The 13,722-nt window shown below is 40.7% G+C and overlaps 4 non-coding genes across 4 annotated transcripts; all 4 read left to right on the top strand.

The window, feature by feature from the left end:
* Window positions 1-3,592: 3,592 nt before the first annotated feature.
* LOC141150717 (U2 spliceosomal RNA) lies at window positions 3,593-3,784 on the top strand. Its single transcript, XR_012246843.1, has one exon. It is a non-coding gene; the product is annotated as a U2 spliceosomal RNA (small nuclear RNA).
* Window positions 3,785-4,899: 1,115 nt separating this feature from the next.
* On the top strand, window positions 4,900-5,090 carry LOC141149791 (U2 spliceosomal RNA). Its single transcript, XR_012246075.1, has one exon. It is a non-coding gene; the product is annotated as a U2 spliceosomal RNA (small nuclear RNA).
* A 6,387-nt stretch (window positions 5,091-11,477) lies between these two features.
* Window positions 11,478-11,669, top strand: LOC141150548 (U2 spliceosomal RNA). The gene has a single exon (XR_012246723.1). It is a non-coding gene; the product is annotated as a U2 spliceosomal RNA (small nuclear RNA).
* Window positions 11,670-12,781: 1,112 nt separating this feature from the next.
* On the top strand, window positions 12,782-12,972 carry LOC141274954 (U2 spliceosomal RNA). Its single transcript, XR_012323214.1, has one exon. It is a non-coding gene; the product is annotated as a U2 spliceosomal RNA (small nuclear RNA).
* The last annotated feature ends 750 nt before the right edge of the window (window positions 12,973-13,722 follow it).

Here is a 13,722-nt window from a genome sequence, read left to right as displayed (position 1 = left end):
TGTAAATGTTTTTTCTTTTTGTCCTCTTGTGAGCTTTGGTTTAGGCCAAAGGCTATTTCTTTGTGTAATTGGTGAAGGAGTAGAAGTATTATGGGATTTACCATAGTGTCCCAAAACGTAAGAGTGTTTAAAAGTAAAGTAAGAAGAGCTGCTATTTTTGAGTTTTTAGCTATGCAAAATGCATCTATTTTTTGTTTACAAGAATGTGGGGTAGTGGATGGTGTGAAAGGGGATGAATGGTCTTATGGAGCGTCTGTGTGGTCGGGGAGTGCATGTAATAAGAATGATGGTGTGGGTATTTTGGTTAAAGGAAGGGAGGTTGTTTTGAGTGATTATTTGGTTATTGAGGTGGGGAGATGTATCCTTGCTAATTTTGTATACAAGAATGTAAAGTTTTGTGTTATTAATGTTTATGCGCCAGTTGAAAAAAATGAGCGCAAAAATTTATTTGAAAAAATTAAGCTTTTTGTTCCAGGAAGAATACCTGTGGTAATTGTGGGTGATATGAACTGTGATGTGGGGAGAGTGAATGTGGATGTGTCTGGGAAAGCATTATTGGAGTTAGTGAATGATTTTGGGTTGTGTGATATGCAGCGCGTGTGTAACATGAATCCTTTGTTGAACACTTTCTTTTCTGAGAGTGGTAGGGTACAATCCAGATTGGATTATTGTTTTATTTCTAAAAATATGGTTTCTGTTAATTATAGGCAGGAAAACGTTCTTTTTTCAGATCATGTGTGTATGTTGTGTGAGTTGGATATAAAAGTTGATGGAGTGTTTGGGAGAGGATTGTGGAAGTTAAATGTTAAACTGTTAGAGAATGAAGATGTGAGAAAGGAGTATGAAAGGCGGTATGAAGAATGGTGTAAGCATAAAAATGAGTTTGGGAATGTTTGTGAGTGGTGGGACTGGGTGAAGAAACAAACAAAAATGTTCTTTAAAAATTTAGGATACAAGTATGCAGCAATTAAAAGAGAGAGTTTTGTTAAACTGAACGCGCGGTTGAGCGTTTTGTATAAGTTAAGGGAAGGAGGAGTTGAGGTGGAGGAGGATATTTTAGAGGTAAAAAAAGAGATTAGTGAGTTTTTGTTGGAGAGAGGGAGAAGCATAGTGTTTAGGGCAAAGATTGATGAGATGGAGCAGGATGAGAAATGTTCTCGGTTTTTCTTTAAAAAAGTTTTTGGAAAGAAACAGAGTATGAGCGTGGTGTATGGAGCAGATGGAAGTGAGGTGAGTGAAGAGGATATGTGTGAAGAGGTGGCTAAGTTTTATGAGGATCTGTATGCAGTGAAACAGAGGGATGAATGTTTGGAGAATGATGTTTTGAGTGTGTTAGAGAGTAAGTTGAGTGAAGCAGAAAGAGAGAGAGTGATGGGTGAGGTGACTGGTGATGAGGTATGGAAGGTTATGTGTAGTATGGCTTTGAATAAGACGCCGGGGGAGGATGGCCTCCCAGTAGAATTTTATCGTGTGATGTGGGGTGTGATTGGTAAGGACTTTGTGGATGTATGTAAGTATATGTGGGGAAACATGGAGGTGACTGAGAGTATGCGTGCAGGTTTGGTTGTGTTAATTCCTAAGAAAGGGGATTTGAAAAGTCTGAGGAATTGGAGGCCAATAACGTTACTTAATTGTGATTATAAAATCTATGCAAAACTTATGGCTAATAGGATGCGTGATGTGATAGAGAGTGTGATTGGGGATGAGCAGTGTTGTGCGGTACCTGGGAGGCGGATTCATGAGTGTGTGTGTATGTTAAGAGATTGTCTATGGGATTGCATGGGTCGTAAGAAGAGTGTATTTTTGTTAAGTTTGGATTTTGAAAAGGCTTATGATAGGTTGTCGCATGGTTTTTTGTTCAGAGTGTTGTTAAAAATGGGTTTTCCGGCTGATTTTGTTGGGCGAGTGAGAAGTTTGTATGCGGGTGTTTATAGCTGTGTTTTAATGAATGGGTATGTGGGTAGGAAAGTGAATGTGTTTTCGGGTGTGCGACAGGGGTGTCCTTTGTCCCCTGTAGCATTTATTTGTGCAATTGAGCCATTGTTGTGTATGCTGAGGAAAGATAAGGTAATTCGTGGTGTGCAAGTGCCGGGAGGTGGAGGAAAAGAATGGAAGGTGAGTGGTTATATGGATGACGTGTGTGTATTATGTGATTCTGAATGTTCGGTGAGGCGGGTGAAGTTGTTAGTGTCTATTTTTTGTGGTGCATCTGCGTTTAAAGTGAATTGGGAAAAGAGTGAGTGTAAGGGTTTTGGAGGCGGAAGTTTAAGTAGGGATGTAGGTGTGAATGTAGTGAATGGACCTATTAAAGTTTTGGGTGTGAAGTTTTCAGAGAGTTTGGATGGGAAAGAAAGTTGGGATGATGCGAAAGGAAAAGTTGAGCAGAAGTTGAATTTTTGGAAATTGAGGAGTTTATCCTTTTTTGGGAAGATTTTAATTGTTAAGAGTGTGGTGTTGCCAATATTTTTATATATTGCGGTAGTATTTCCACCAGGATATATGTGTATGAGAAGCTTGAATAGAATTTTATTTGTTTTTTTGTGGAACTCGAAAATGGAGAGAGCTAGGAGAGAAATTTTGGTTAAAAGAGTGGAAAAAGGTGGTTTGGGTTTTCCGAATTTGGACGTGTTTTTTGGTGTGAATATCGTTGTGTTTGTTTTGAAAGTGATTAGGGCGGATGGAAAGTTTTCATCTATGTGTAGGTATTTATTTGGAGCGTATTTGTTTCGTTTAAAGTGGCAAGAAAGGGATTTGCGATGTCCGATTGCTTTTGAGGTGCCTGTATGGTATGTGTGGGTTTATAAGTTTTTGGTGAGGTATGAACTGTGTGATGCAGATGTGAGATTGCTGGAGAATAAGAAGGCTATGTATAGGATGATTGAATGTAGAGAGGTAGAATGTGGAATAAATATGGTTAGGGGTGGTGATGTGCAGAAGGTTTGGAAGAAAGTGCGGATGAGTGGTATGACCAACAAACAGAGTGAAGTTGTGTGGCAGTCTTTACATGGAGTATTACCTGTGAGAGAATTTCAGAGGAATAGAGGTTTGGTGAGGAGTGAAATGTGTCCAAGAAATGGCTGTGGTGGAAGGGAAAGTGTGTTGCATGTTTTTTGGAATTGCCAGTATGCTAGAGATGTGATTGGGAGAATGGGGCCTTTGTGTAAAGAATTGTGTGGTGTGAATTTGTTGTCTTTTGAGTTGTTTATGTTTGGTTTGGGAATATGTGATGGGACGAAGGAAAGAGTCTTGTGGTTGATGCTTGCATGTATAAAGGAAGTGTTATGGGATGTGAGGAATGTGTATGTGTTTAAAAGGAAGGAAATTGCTGTAAAGGATAGTGTGAAGGTGATTTTGGGGAAGATGTATGTGTGTTTCCTATGGGACAAAAAGAGGAGAGGGGAAGTGGATGCGGAGGGAATATGGAAAGTTAAAAAGTGGAGATATATTGTTAGTACCTCTTGATTTTTGTTATTGTTGTTTTGAAATATGAAATAAATATTTCCGATGATGATGGGGACAGCAAATTGCGTATTGGATTTGACGCAGCTGTTTTGATGGAATTTTCCTTTGTCTGGTTTCCATAGACTGTGGAATTTCCTCGTCTGAGGAGAAAAAAAAAAAAAAAAAAAAATCTGTTCTTATCAGTTTAATATCTGATACGTCCCCTATCTGGGGACCATATATTAAATGGATTTTTAGAACAGGGAGATGGAAAAAGAGCTTGCTCTGTCCACTCCACGCATTGACCTGGTATTGCAGTATCTCCAGGACTGGTGCACCCCTTCTTTAATGCAGTTTCTAAAATCAGAAAGAATTGAATTCAATGTTTTTTGTTCATTTTGCTTGTTTGTCGGATTTTGGGATGGACTCTTTGGCTTTGCTTTTCTTCTCCTCATTGGATTTTTCATGTTCAAAGTTGCAGAAGCCAGATTACAAGCTCATTTTGGTTCAACTTCAGCAACTGTGCATTGCATTGCCATGTAATGTGATGCAATGCTATCTTTCTAGCTCTCCCTTTTTACTTCCTTTTGGATAAACAGACATATTAGGCAAGCATTTTGGAGCTTTCACCTAAATAACTACAGGTGGTGAGATAAGCTGCACAATATAATTGACCTTTCAGTATATTGTTGCACACACACCATCTATTTAGCAAATGCCCTTGTTATCAACAGCAGCCTTTTAAACTCACCTGAGCTAACAGGTATGTGCGCTGGTTACTCTGCTGCGCTTAAAATTTCTTTTTTGGTTTGCTACAATGCCTTTTCTGAAACGTTGTCTCCCTCTGCTGGAACACTGACTTCTTTCATTTAATGCCTGCAGACTATAAAAGAGAACCCAACCCAAAAAGTTTGGTTGATTAGTCTGTGGCATTCTGTTAAACTGTTGCTTATGGCGGTCTCTGTGAGCTTCTCAGCGACATTCAGCCAGCCAGGTATCCTGCCTGCAGTAGATGGAATGTGGCAATGGAACGCTGGCTGCGCGTGTCATAATAGGCTCTGAGCCTTTATATACCTGTGCACAGCAGCAGCCACCTTCAGTCTGCTGCTGGACAGCCAGCAGCAGCAGCAGCAGGAGAGGTATGTAATCAGGAGCCCTCCTGCTAAGGGTAGACAGCTGCTCGTTCCACCCCACCCCCCGCCTTAATTGGTTCTCCTCCCTTCCAACGGTGTTGAGGCGGGTGGGAACAGCAGGGGGTGAAGGTGCTGTGTTTAAAGAGGTGGAGTTATGCAGATCTAAAACGCGTGGATTGCAGCAGCAGCAAGCCGAAAAGTGCAGGCATGTAAGGGATCTAGAGGTTGACAACATGTCTTCTTAACGGGAGTCCAGGAGCTCATCTCCACAAATGGACTTTTCAGGATCCTTGGGTGGCTCCGTAGTTTGAAACCAATTCTGGTTATCGCTTCTCGGCCTTTTGGCTAAGATCAAGTGTAGTATTTGTTCTTATCAGTTTAATATCTGATACGTCCCCTATCTGGGGACCATATATTAAATGGATTTTTAGAACAGGGAGATGGAAAAAGAGCTTGCTCTGTCCACTCCACGCATTGACCTGGTATTGCAGTATCTCCAGGACCGGTGCACCCCTTCTTTAATGCAGTTCCTAAAATCAGAAAGAATTGAATTCAATGTTTTTTGTTCATTTTGCTTGTTTGTCGGATTTTGGGATGGACTCTTTGGCTTTGCTTTTCTTCTCCTCATTGGATTTTTCATGTTCAAAGTTGCAGAAGCCAGATTACAAGCTCATTTTGGTTCAACTTCAGCAACTGTGCATTGCATTGCCATGTAATGTGATGCAATGCTATCTTTCTAGCTCTCCCTTTTTACTTCCTTTTGGATAAACAGACATATTAGGCAAGCATTTTGGAGCTTTCACCTAAATAACTACAGGTGGTGAGATAAGCTGCACAATATAATTGACCTTTCAGTATATTGTTGCACACACACCATCTATTTAGCAAATGCCCTTGTTATCAACAGCAGCCTTTTAAACTCACCTGAGCTTACAGGTATGTGCGCTGGTTACTCTGCTGCGCTTAAAATTTCTTTTTTGGTTTGCTACAATGCCTTTTCTGAAACGTTGTCTCCCTCTGCTGGAACACTGACTTCTTTCATTTAATGCCTGCAGACTATAAAAGAGAACCCAACCCAAAAAGTTTGGTTGATTAGTCTGTGGCATTCTGTTAAACTGTTGCTTATGGCGGTCTCTGTGAGCTTCTCAGCGACATTCAGCCAGCCAGGTATCCTGCCTGCAGTAGATGGAATGTGGCAATGGAACGCTGGCTGCGCGTGTCATAATAGGCTCTGAGCCTTTATATACCTGTGCACAGCAGCAGCCACCTTCAGTCTGCTGCTGGACAGCCAGCAGCAGCAGCAGGAGAGGTATGTAATCAGGAGCCCTCCTGCTAAGGGTAGACAGCTGCTCGTTCCACCCCACCCCCCGCCTTAATTGGTTCTCCTCCCTTCCAACGGTGTTGAGGCGGGTGGGAACAGCAGGGGGTGAAGGTGCTGTGTTTAAAGAGGTGGAGTTATGCAGATCTAAAACGCGTGGATTGCAGCAGCAGCAAGCCGAAAAGTGCAGGCATGTAAGGGATCTAGAGGTTGACAACATGTCTTCTTAACGGGAGTCCAGGAGCTCATCTCCACAAATGGACTTTTCAGGATCCTTGGGTGGCTCCGTAGTTTGAAACCAATTCTGGTTATCGCTTCTCGGCCTTTTGGCTACGATCAAGTGCTTTATTGCAGGAGATTGTGGTTGAAGGGCACTCGGGTACCCCTCTCCTTGGCCTGGCAGGATCGTCCACTTTGGTGGACTTAACCTGCTTGCTGCTATTAGGGAGAGGGCTTAGTCCCAGGGTAACGAGTTGCGATCCCCCAGCTTCCAGGTGTTTTTCGCTGCAAGAACACTGGGAGCGCAGATTGCAAGCGGCTGCAATTTGCAACCTTGTTGCGTTTTTCCATGGAGGTTGACCCTAACCTCGTGCCTCTTTATGCGAGGCTAAAAAACTCTATCCGAGTTCACTTCACGGCGGGTGGCTCGGATATGAGAAAATTACGGTATGTAGTCCAGGACGTGCTCAGGAACCTTCTTGGCGTACAAAGGAATGAAATTCTCTCCATCCAGGATTATCCCAGAAGAGGTGACTATGACATCACATTCACCGGAGAAGGTATTTTTAGAGATGTACTAGAAAAGTTAAAAAAAGTTGAAAATAGTCCTGTTTTGAAAGGGATACAAATTGTTGAGCACGTCCTGGATGAGGTAAGACTGGTTATTGTAAAAGTATTTTCGCCCTTTGTTTCTGCTCCAGAAGTAATGTCATTTCTAGCAATTTATTTTAAAAGTGTTAAATGTATTGGGAAGATATTAAACGAATATAACATATGGACATCTAAGTGGAAATTCCTTGTGAAGTGTACAAGAGATCCAAATACACCAGGTGGTATACGGCTCCCCCCTGCCCGTTTCAAAATTGGGCAAACAAATGGGGATTTCTTCTTTTCTGGGATGCCAGTATATTGCAGAAATTGTGGGCGCTATGGTCATTCAAAAGAAAACTGTCATGTATCATGTAGAAATTGTGCTAGTGAAGAACATGAGACAAAAGAATGCCCTAAGGAAAAGAAATGCAGTTTTTGCCAGACTCCAGGTCACTTTTATTTTTCTTGCCCTCACAGATTTCGGGAAGATGAGCAAAAGGGGAAGTCCAAGACGTCCGACCAAGGACCAAAAGATCAGACCACCCCTCAGGAGGAGGAACAACAACCTGGAGCCTCTGGAGACAATAAGGGCGTACCAAATAGTGAAGTGTCTCCAGAGTCTATGACAGGTAAAATACCAAATCCCAAAACCTGGCTGCAGGACCTGCAGGAGTCCAAAAGGAGGGCTGAGAAGGAGCAGAAGGGCACTACTGGTAAGGTCAAAAGGGACCGGCAAAAGGCCGACACAGAAGCCCATGCCCAGTCTGAGTCTCCTAGGGCTGAGGGCGCTGAGTGGATAAAGGTGGGTCCTAAGAAAAAGAAAAAGGGTGGTTCGGAGGAGGCAGCAGGAGGTGAACAGATGGACACTTCTCCAGAAGGGGACGTGGACGCTGGACCCTCAGGGGTTTCGGTCTCCGCTGCTACAGGTGGGGACCGGGATCTTGCTGCCTCTGAAGAGTCAGAGGCTCTGCCTTGTGCGCAACCTCCTCCTATAGGACGACCTTCTACAGGTCAAACAGGGGCGGCGGAACCCCTCGGGGACCCACCTGATGAGGAACTGCATGGCCAGCCAATGGAGACCCAGCGGGTTCTGCCAGCCAGCCCTCCGAGCTATGCCAGTGTAGCGTCGGGTTTATATAAATGTGGTAATCTTTCCTCCTCCACGGAGACTCTCGTGACGATACTATCAGATGAGGAGGGAGGCGCAAGCCCAGTGGTCTGATCAGGTTCATCGGACAGGTAAATCCGTTGCTCTTAGTTACCTAAGTAAAATTTTTACATTTTCTAATGATGGCTGAACTCAAAGGTATTTCCCTCAACGTGAGAGGCATAAAATCTAACACGAGAAGAACTGCTCTTTTTAATTTTTTTACGTGTTTTACTGCATCTGTATTTTTTCTGCAAGAATGTAATATCCCACATGAAATGTCATATCAAAAATATAAAGATGAGTGGAAGTGTGGGCCATCTGTCTGGTCCGGATCGAATGCTGCAGGATCAGCGGGTGTAGCCATACTTTTTAAAGGGAACGTTTTAATTGATTTTATTCAGGAAATTTTACCAGGTCGTATTTTATTAGTGAAAGCTTTTTTTGATGGTATTAGATGGCAGTTTTTAAATTTTTATGGATCCCCAGAGAAAAATGAAAGAGCCGAAATGCTTGATCTTTTACCATTATTTATTAATAACTCTGAACCTTTTATCTTAGCAGGGGATTTTAATTGTGTTTTAAAAGGTGAAAACCGGCGCTCCAGCTCTGTAAGCAGGAACTACGATAAAACCTCAGGTATGCTACATGATATAGTCAAAGATGCTAAATTGATAGACATATATAAAGAGTGTCATAGTGACAGCACAGAGGACGCCGGTTTCACTTGGAGCAATGCTAATTGTAGCTCTAGGATTGATTTTATTTTTGGTTCAGATAAAACAATACCTGCCAAATGTGAAGTTTTAACTAATATATTTTCAGACCATAAACTTTTATCCTTTACCATAAAAGTAAATGACAACAAAAAATGTGGTAAGAAAAGCTGGAAAATGAACGTATCCCTTTTAACCGACCCGCAGATTTTATCAGATTTTATTGAGTTTTATAGGAAATGTAGAAAAGGGAAAAAAACAAATGAGACTATGAGTGTATGGTGGGATAGAATGAAAGTAAAAATAAAAGACTTTTTTATTAAAAAGAGTATATGTAGAGCCAAAGAAAAATATGAAGAATATAGAATTTTAAATACCCGCCTACAAACATTATTTAAGCTCAGAGACAATGGGATAGATGTACAACTTGATATTTCAAACTTAAAAGAAGAGATTTCAAAATGGCTAGAACAAAAAGGAAAAGAGATAATTTTTCGTTCTAGAGTACAACATATAGAAGAAAATGAAAAGTGTTCCAGATATTTTTTTAGGAAAAATAAAAAAGAAAAAGTGATAATTGACCATATAGATGGTGAGAATAATATAAAAAATATGCTGGGTAAAGTTGAGGGTTTTTTTTCTAATCTTTTTAATGGAAAAAATATAGATAATAAATTAATGGATGATTCGCTGCAAGGACTAACAGCTGTTTTAGATCCCGCATCCCAAGAGTTTTTATCCCAAGTTTTAACGGAACAAGAAGTGTTAAAAACTATTAAAAGTTTTAAAACTGGAAAGGTCCCTGGTCCTGATGGCATCCCAATAGAATTTTATGTATGTTTTTATGATATTTTAAAAGATGATTTGTTTTATTTGTTTACTGAGGTTTTTAATAATAAGGTTTTATTAAATTCCTGGAAGAAAGGTGAAGTCTCCCTCCTATACAAAAAAGGTGATAAATCAAAATTAGAAAACTGGAGACCAATAACACTTTTAAATTGTGACTATAAAATAATGGCTAAAATTTGTGCAAATCGTCTAAAAGAAGTCATCAGCAAAGTTATTCATTCTAATCAAGTGTGTGGGGTGCCGGGGCGCAGTATATGGGACAATCTGAATTTAGTGAAAGACTGTATTGAGGATGTGAAAGACAGAAAGGGGAAAATGGCGATTTTATCTATTGATTTTGAAAAAGCATTTGACCGTGTCTCACACTTTTATCTTTTTAAAGTTTTAGAGAAAATGGGCATACCAGAAGGGTTTTTACTATCGCTTAAAGCATTTTACAAGGATTGTACAAGTAAGATTTTAGTGAATGGTTTTAAGACACAAGAGGTATTTTTACGGTCAGGGGTGAAACAGGGATGCCCTCTGTCCCTGCTACTGTTTATCTGTGCACTGGAACCAATGTTATGTGCAATACGCCAAAATAAACAGATATGCGGTGTCCCTCTGCCTGGAAGCGGTGGTTTGGAGGCCAAGGTTGTAGGCTACATGGATGACGTGGCGGTCTTGTGTACAGATGCACCATCACTTACGGCCACTCTCCATCAAGTGCAATCCTTTTGTCTAGCTTCTGGTTTTAAAATCAATTTTAATAAGTGTAACATTTTAAGTGTTGGGGGGATGATTTTACGTGATGTACCAATTAATGTCTCCGAATCCATTTCCATTTTAGGTATATCATTCACTGAAAATAATGATGGTTATAATAGTTGGGGAACAGTTACACAGAAAGTAAATACGAAAATATGTATGTGGAACATGAGGAGACTTACAATGGAGGGTAAAGTATTGGTTTTAAAGATGGTGATTTTACCTCTTTTATTGTATCTTAGCATGGTTTTCCCCCCGCCTGTTAATGTTTTAAAAAAGATAACCAAAACCTGCTTTACCTTCTTTTGGAACTCAAAAATGGAAAAGCTGAAAAGAGAAATCGTGATGAAATCAAAAGTAAAAGGTGGTAAAGATTTTCCAGATTTTAATAGGTTTCTTTTAATCCATCTGTTCGTTTACTGTTTTAATGCCCTTTTTAAGAATCACTATTGGTCCTTTTTTATGCGTTTTAATACAGGATTTTTTATGAGAAAGTTTGGATGGTATGAAGTTAATATATCTGTGCCCCATGCTTTTAATTTGTCGACGCATTATGAGATTTTAAGGAAAATAGTGTCCGATTTTAATTTAGGGACTAAGAAAATAGAGGAATTAAGAAAAAGTAAGAAACTAAATAAAGAAATACGTAAAAGTGAGGAAATATGTAATGTTGACAGATATGATGATGACAAATCTATGTCTATCTGGAAAATGATTAACGTTTTTTATCTTTTTAATGAACAGAGAGATCTGGCTTGGAGTTGCATGCACCGCTGTCTTCCTTGCCGGGCATTCCAATACAGAAGAGGATTTGTGAGGTCTGCCATCTGCCCAAGAGCCGGATGCCAAGAAGAGGAAACGGTGGAACATCTATTATGGACATGTAATTTTGCAAAGGATTTCTGGAGAAGACTGCTCCCCCTACTGGAAAGGGTGGCAGACCTCAAGGACTTTACATATAAAACTGTGCTATACGGACTTATGGAATGCCCCACAATGGACCAGTACACAATGGCTTGGAAGACAGTGAACTGCGCCAAGTCATCTCTCTGGAAAGCGCGCAACATTGCTATTTTTAAACAAGATGTTTTATCAGTGAATGATGTTTTAAGTTTATGTTTATGTGAAATGTATACTTATTATTTAATTGACAAAAAGAAGAATGTACATATTTCCAAAAAATGGCTTGTTGACCAATGGAACCTAATTATTTAAAATCTTTGTATTTTTTTGTTTTGTAAATTTCATTTGTCTTTTAACGTTTGGTATTTGTTTAATTATGCTTGTAATTTGTTAAAGTTTTAATAAACGGTTTTATCCCTCTGCAGGGGATAGCCAAATAAAAAAAAAAAAAATCTGTTCTTATCAGTTTAATATCTGATACGTCCCCTATCTGGGGACCATATATTAAATGGATTTTTAGAACAGGGAGATGGAAAAAGAGCTTGCTCTGTCCACTCCACGCATTGACCTGGTATTGCAGTATCTCCAGGACCGGTGCACCCCTTCTTTAATGCAGTTTCTAAAATCAGAAAGAATTGAATTCAATGTTTTTTGTTCATTTTGCTTGTTTGTCGGATTTTGGGATGGACTCTTTGGCTTTGCTTTTCTTCTCCTCATTGGATTTTTCATGTTCAAAGTTGCAGAAGCCAGATTACAAGCTCATTTTGGTTCAACTTCAGCAACTGTGCATTGCATTGCCATGTAATGTGATGCAATGCTATCTTTCTAGCTCTCCCTTTTTACTTCCTTTTGGATAAACAGACATATTAGGCAAGCATTTTGGAGCTTTCACCTAAATAACTACAGGTGGTGAGATAAGCTGCACAATATAATTGACCTTTCAGTATATTGTTGCACACACACCATCTATTTAGCAAATGCCCTTGTTATCAACAGCAGCCTTTTAAACTCACCTGAGCTAACAGGTATGTGCGCTGGTTACTCTGCTGCGCTTAAAATTTCTTTTTTGGTTTGCTACAATGCCTTTTCTGAAACGTTGTCTCCCTCTGCTGGAACACTGACTTCTTTCATTTAATGCCTGCAGACTATAAAAGAGAACCCAACCCAAAAAGTTTGGTTGATTAGTCTGTGGCATTCTGTTAAACTGTTGCTTATGGCGGTCTCTGTGAGCTTCTCAGCGACATTCAGCCAGCCAGGTATCCTGCCTGCAGTAGATGGAATGTGGCAATGGAACGCTGGCTGCGCGTGTCATAATAGGCTCTGAGCCTTTATATACCTGTGCACAGCAGCAGCCACCTTCAGTCTGCTGCTGGACAGCCAGCAGCAGCAGCAGGAGAGGTATGTAATCAGGAGCCCTCCTGCTAAGGGTAGACAGCTGCTCGTTCCACCCCACCCCCCGCCTTAATTGGTTCTCCTCCCTTCCAACGGTGTTGAGGCGGGTGGGAACAGCAGGGGGTGAAGGTGCTGTGTTTAAAGAGGTGGAGTTATGCAGATCTAAAACGCGTGGATTGCAGCAGCAGCAAGCCGAAAAGTGCAGGCATGTAAGGGATCTAGAGGTTGACAACATGTCTTCTTAACGGGAGTCCAGGAGCTCATCTCCACAAATGGACTTTTCAGGATCCTTGGGTGGCTCCGTAGTTTGAAACCAATTCTGGTTATCGCTTCTCGGCCTTTTGGCTAAGATCAAGTGTAGTATCTGTTCTTATCAGTTTAATATCTGATACGTCCCCTATCTGGGGACCATATATTAAATGGATTTTTAGAACAGGGAGATGGAAAAAGAGCTTGCTCTGTCCACTCCACGCATTGACCTGGTATTGCAGTATCTCCAGGACCGGTGCACCCCTTCTTTAATGCAGTTTCTAAAATCAGAAAGAATTGAATTCAATGTTTTTTGTTCATTTTGCTTGTTTGTCGGATTTTGGGATGGACTCTTTGGCTTTGCTTTTCTTCTCCTCATTGGATTTTTCATGTTCAAAGTTGCAGAAGCCAGATTACAAGCTCATTTTGGTTCAACTTCAGCAACTGTGCATTGCATTGCCATGTAATGTGATGCAATGCTATCTTTCTAGCTCTCCCTTTTTACTTCCTTTTGGATAAACAGACATATTAGGCAAGCATTTTGGAGCTTTCACCTAAATAACTACAGGTGGTGAGATAAGCTGCACAATATAATTGACCTTTCAGTATATTGTTGCACACACACCATCTATTTAGCAAATGCCCTTGTTATCAACAACAGCCTTTTAAACTCACCTGAGCTAACAGGTATGTGCGCTGGTTACTCTGCTGCGCTTAAAATTTCTTTTTTGGTTTGCTACAATGCCTTTTCTGAAACGTTGTCTCCTTCTGCTGGAACACTGACTTCTTTCATTTAATGCCTGCAGACTATAAAAGAGAACCCAACCCAAAAAGTTTGGTTGATTAGTCTGTGGCATTCTGTTAAACTGTTGCTTATGGCGGTCTCTGTGAGCTTCTCAGCGACATTCAGCCAGCCAGGTATCCTGCCTGCAGTAGATGGAATGTGGCAATGGAACGCTGGCTGCGCGTGTCGTAATAGGCTCTGAGCCTTTATATACCTGTGCACAGCAGCAGCCA

Source organism: Phyllobates terribilis, unplaced genomic scaffold (assembly GCF_046119375.1).
Source record: "Phyllobates terribilis strain yellow unplaced genomic scaffold, ASM4611937v1 Scaffold_5__5_contigs__length_657084704, whole genome shotgun sequence".
NCBI classification, from domain to species: Eukaryota; Metazoa; Chordata; class Amphibia; order Anura; family Dendrobatidae; genus Phyllobates; species Phyllobates terribilis.
The sequence above is the reverse complement of the archived record's forward strand: the minus strand, read 5'-3'. Positions and strand labels throughout refer to the sequence as shown.